This window comes from Gouania willdenowi, chromosome 9, assembly GCF_900634775.1.
Source record: "Gouania willdenowi chromosome 9, fGouWil2.1, whole genome shotgun sequence".
Lineage (NCBI taxonomy): Eukaryota > Metazoa > Chordata > Actinopteri > Blenniiformes > Gobiesocidae > Gouania > Gouania willdenowi.
The window spans coordinates 27,962,564-27,968,828 of NC_041052.1; positions in this window are offsets into that span (position 1 = coordinate 27,962,564).

Genomic DNA, 6,265 nt, shown 5'->3' on the forward strand with positions numbered 1-6,265 from the left:
GAAGAGTGTTAAGGTTTATTAAAGTGTTCAGAAACAGTGTTCAGGTGGGCGGAGCAAGCTAGAAACCCAGGGTTTCTTTTATAAAACCTGCCAGCAACCAGGTTTAGTTCACGGACAATGTTGCCATGGTCACGTACTCAGAGAAGAACATACCTTGCATTTAGGAATGAGATACTCAGAGTTTCCCTCATTTCAGCCTGAACATACTCAGAGTTTGAAAATAACCCGCTTTATGGAATACCCCTCTGGTTGGCTGCAGTCGTGCGTCTTAAAATGTCTTCAAAGATTAACACATCATGTGTTATGTTATCACGCCTACTAATCTAGATTATAAAATGGGAAAATACTATTCACATAAGCAAAAACACACACTTAACCCACAACTAATACAGACAAGATTAAAATCACACCATTTCTGCCAAGTATTCAGAAGCTATGCACTGTCTAGCCAACAATAATATATACAGTAGAACCTCACAGGCCCAGCTTTACATAGCATGGGCATCCTGTTGCTAATCTTACCATCATTGACCAACAGCCAGAAGGACTACAGGTTCAATGTGTCACTATCAGGTGCCTGTCATGTCATGATGAATGTACAATCAATGTTCCATCACTTGACCTGTCAGGGATCTTTGACTGATAATTGCACATTCCCTACAAAGAGTGTGCAAGTAATGTCAAGTTGACAATTTGTGTATATGTTTGAGTTTCATTGATATCAGGGTTTTGCTTCATAATAATAATAATGCCTAAATTTTATATAGCACTTTTTCATAGACACTCAGTCGCTTTACAGAATTAAGGGATTATTCCTTCACACTTATATTGCAGCCATAGCTGGCCTTGGCAGACTGATGGAGACGAGGCTGCCATAGTGTGCCATCAATCCCTCCGAACAACACACACACACACGCACGCACGCACGCACGCACGCACGCACGCACGCACACACACACACACACACACACACACACACACACACACACACACACACACACACACACACACACACACACACACTCTGTGGCATATACTGGTGTTAAATTAGGACAGTTTTATTTGAAGTAGTAGAAAGACCTGGCCAAAGCGGTTTCTTAACTCATGGGTCTGGAGGATCAAAAAGTAGGTCCCATTTATGGTGGGTTACAGGCATTCACCCGTTATATATATTTTTTGACACCATCTGCTTTGATTTGAAAAACGAATAATCTTAAAACTAAGCATGCTCTTTTCAACCTTTTTACAGTAGATGGCAGTACTGTTTTAACTGATTTCTGTTTGTGTGTTGGCCAATGCAACAAATTTGTACAAGGTGCAAAAAATGTGCATTACAAAATGTATACACCTATGCACATGACTTGTAAAAACCTGAAAGATGATTGTAGTAGGAGGAGGAGATGCACCCAAACAGCCTGATCGTGTTAATGTCCTGGCTAATGGGGAGTCGCATTTTGACCTAGGTTCACCAACAGATATAATCTGTGTAGCGAGTCCTGCATGAACCAGGGCCCTTTCACAGTTGGTTGTGCCTGTTGAACCTGTGAAGGAAGAAATATTAAGGCTATCCTCACCAATGCTTCAACCACCAAAACAAACTTTCATGTTGTGGAGGAAGTAGCATTTTTCCTTGTCATGGTGGGTTCATGAGGGAAGAAATGGTTCTATTATTTCACACAGTCACAGAGAGCTTTGCCTTGCAACTCCTTCCTCCTTTCATCACAATTTGATCCATTTGGTCCATTACAATTTGCTTCCGAGAAGTCTTGATCAAAATTTTTAATTGTTTCTGAAGAAAAGTGGTGGTTCTTTAATTGTGGTTCCCCAGGATAATAAATACTACCTGGGGGGTATTGCACAAAACCAGGATAGGGGGTAAAGCCTGGAAAAATTGGCTATCCTGCATAAACATATCCCCAAGTAGGTTGAAGTTGGAGTTATGTTTTTTTTTGGTTAAATTATAGATGACAAATCCTTTCTTGAAATGTATCTATAAGTACAACATAGCCTTGGTATAAGTAGCCCAAACATGTAGAATTAATAAAGTGAACTGCTATAGTTACAGAAAGAGGAGGTGGAGCTGAACACTTTTCTAAATCAGTTATTATTAGATTTATATATATTTTAAGTTGATCATAGAATAGAATACAATACAATAGAATAGACCTTTATTGATCGCCCAGAGGGAAATTTCACAAAAAGAAAGAAAAGTTAAGTATATTGTTAGTCAGGTTACAAACTCAGGTCTTCTGCACAGGAGGCAAGAAATCTACCACTGAACCATCAATATGATGTAACACAGTTCTGAATATTGTGGATTCATACGGTCAGCTACTGTGGGCCAACCCCTCTCTCTCCTTTTTAGCAGCTCTGCAGTATGGGGAGAGATTTGTCTCAAAAATATTCACAAATAGATCCATAAATTCCACACGTATTTTTCAAACCCACAAATTTATTTACAATTTTCACATGTAATTTTTAGATTTTCACATGTGTTTTTCAGATTTTCACATGTTTTTCAGGTCCACAAATACATCCACAATTCACACATGTGCTTTCTCATTTATGTGTGTGTATTTATCATGAATTATCATGTGTAAATCTTCAGTTGTGCTTGTGGATTGAGCAAAGTGCGTTTGTATCTGCTGAAGATTAATTCAATTTACCGACACAAGAATATTTATTAATGTCACAATCACTGCAGCCTTCACTTGTCTCCTGCTGATCATAGTTCAACACTTGGTTTACCAAAAAATATTTCCTCATAATTTTAATGGATTTTTATTAGTAAAAATGTTTTTGATGACACTTCTCTTGATGAAAGTGATTCTGTATTTTATATAACATAGAGTAAAAATAGCATAGGTCCCCAGTGCACCAGTTTGGCCAAATAATGATAGTGTATAGCAAAACTTAGAATCCTCACCACACAGAGCATCTGACACCATACCAATATACTATTCAGGCTGCACCTCAAGTATGACAAATAGGAGGAAAATGAAATAGGATATCTTCTTAAACTGTTTTAGCATTAATTGATTATTGAAACCATAATGTTTACATTGATTAAATAGATTTTTAATATTTTTTCATTCTTTAATAAAACCCATTAATATTATGAATTTTTTTTTTTTTTTTGACAAATCAAGTGTTGTAGTGTGATAAACAGAACCCCTTCGATGGTTAGATAAAGTTATGTCATTTGTATACAATACATTAGAGTGAATTATTACATTTTATTACAAATAAAAATCCATACACATTAATAAAAAGTGTTTTTTGTCAAACCAAGTGTTATACTATGATCAGCAGGAGACAAGAGAAGGCTGCAGTGATTTTGGTGACATTGCAGTGAATACCAATAACGTTATTAGACATTCTTGTAGCATCTGTTTTTGAGCCAGTAAATGCCTCTCTACTGCCCCCTAGTGGATGGTGAGTCTCTAGACATGTGGATCAGCAACTGTGTGTGGATTTGAGCGGAACTGCGTTACGTTTGTCTCAAAAATACATTTACGGGGCATACAGACCGATCAGTGTTCTGAATCAGGATTGTAAATTATATGCTGCTATTTTAACTAAGAGAATGGAAGAAATGATGCCCTTATAAATAGACGAGGACCAAACATGATTTATCCAAGGCAGGCAGACCCAGCTGTCAGAAGAACCCTCCACATCATTGAACATATAGAAAGAGAGAAATTCGGGGCAATCCTGCTTAGCTTGGATGCAGAAAAAGCATTTGACTCTGTGGGCTGGGGATTTTCTTTATAAAATTATGGAAAAAATTGGCTTTCATGAGGAGTTCATAAATAACATTAAAACATTATACACACATGCCAATAGCCAGGATAAAAGTTCATGGGGACCTTTCCGATAAAATAAGCCTGCAACGAGCCCTGGACTCTTTAACTTGTTTATTGAACTGCTTGCACAAGCTATAAGACAGGATCTAATATTAGAAGGAATTGTGATAAAAAAATACAGAATATAGGATAAATCTGTATGCGGATGATGTTCGTATAAAGAATCCTAATCCCTAAATTAATGGATTTGTTGCAGATGTATGGGTCAATGTCTGGCTACACTCTAAATATTAACAAAACTCAGGCTTTAGTGTTTAATTTCACGCCACCATTGGAACTAAAAAATGAATAAAAATTTAACTGGGAATCAACATCTATCAATTATTTGGGAATGAAATTAACAAAGGACATATCTCAATTGTATAATAAAAACTATATCCCGATCACTACACAAATCAGAGTAATTTTGACAGGTGGGCCCCTCTCCCCCTTGATATTGGTAGCAGAATAATGACAGTAAAAATTAACATTTTGTCCAGACTGCTCTATCTGTTTGTCTCTACCTGTATACATTGATGATAAACAATTTAGTGAATGGGATAAGGTGATATTCCGATTCAACTGGAATGGAAAACCTCCTCGGGTGAGATATAAAATGCTGCAGCTGCCATAAAACAAAGGAGGAATGGCCTTACCAACCCTTAAAGATTACTATAGCGGCACAGATAAGGCCACTGATGCTCTGGCATATGTGGCAAAATGGAAAACCATGGAACTGTCACTGTTAGATACACATTACAGAGTCTCCTAGGATGTCCATTGGTTGCTAAGCAACATGATACCCAGAGCCAATGGATTCGATTTTCACTTGACACTTGGGCCAGCCTGGTAAAATAATTTACTATGCAGAACGACATCTGAGGATTCAAACAGTGGGATCCACAGGGAGTCACTACATTGTCTCTTCTGCTCAATGATTTCAAATTCCCAGATTTTAAACCTATGTCAGAGAGGTATGACCTTACCCGACAGGATTTTTATAGGTACCTTCCACTCAGACATTACTTTAACAAGAATATTAAGGGATTTTTACCTACAAATATGACAGGTATCACACAAATGTTCATTAGGGCCTATAAAACCAAATTGTTTAAAAAGATTATTGGAAAACTGTACAAATATATAAATGAATTAAGAGGCCACTCAACGAATTATGTGAAAGAAAAATGGTAAAAGGAATCGGGAATTTCCATCGGTCAGGAGGATTGGATGAATATGATCAAGACTCCAATCTTAACCTCAGCTTCACAATGGTGGAGAGATTTTCTATTGAAAAACTTGATCAGATGTTTTATAACTCCAAAACAAAAATCTAGACAACCCAATGCACAATCTAACTGCTGGAGAGAATGTGGTAACAATATGGCAGACCACACACATATATTTTGGGCTTGCACTGTAGTTATCTGTGATATATAACTGTGATACATAACTTCATAATTGTGTGACATTACAGAGCTGTTCTGTACCCCTTGTTAATTGCTGTGAAAAAAAGAAATAAAAATAAAGTAACAAAAAATAAAATAACATTTTTCTCAATCTACAAGCACATTTGAAGATGTACCCATGGTAATTAATGATAAATACACACATAAATTAGAAAACACATGTACATTGTGGATCTGAAAAACACTTGTGAAAATCTAGAAAATTGTGGATCTATTTGTGAATATTTTTGAGACAAATCTCTCCCCGTATCTAAGAACAACAACAACAACAACAACAACAAATCAGCTTTTAAAGCAGTGGTCACAGTCTATGAGAGGGCAACTGTATCTCACTAAATATCGTGGCTATAGGTGACTTTCTTATGGTGGTGGTGATGAGAGTGGTTTAGAAAAAGTCTTCGTGACAACTGATTTGTAAATAATACAAACTTTATTATGACAAAAATCAAAACAGGCTAACAAAAGGACCTGAGAGAGAAGCTGGCCAATGATGCAAAAACTCTGCCTTTTGAGTTGTAACGGTCCTTATAAACCTTCAGATACATGGTATACATCTGGTTTCAATCACATCTTTACAAAGTGATAAACAGAAGAAGACATACATCATTTGAGACCCTAAGGCCCCTTTAGTCTATGGAGAAACCACATGATCACATGACCTCAGAAAGCAGAGCCACTTTAGCCGTAACATACACAGATGTTATTCTGGTGACATTCAGTATGGGTACAACATGAACAAGGTGGATGTAAGTCACACTACATTAGGGAAGGTAATCTATTGTTTCGCGTTTTAACACGTGCTGCCGGCAAAAAAGACGTGTTTTTAAAGACAGAGGAACGTTCTCCAGGGAGATTGGCTGGAGAGGAAGGGGTCCCCAAAGCTCTAGAAATGTTCCTTCCTCCATTCTTCCACCCGTCGGTGAATGGGCGCGTCTTCCTGTTGGGCGACCA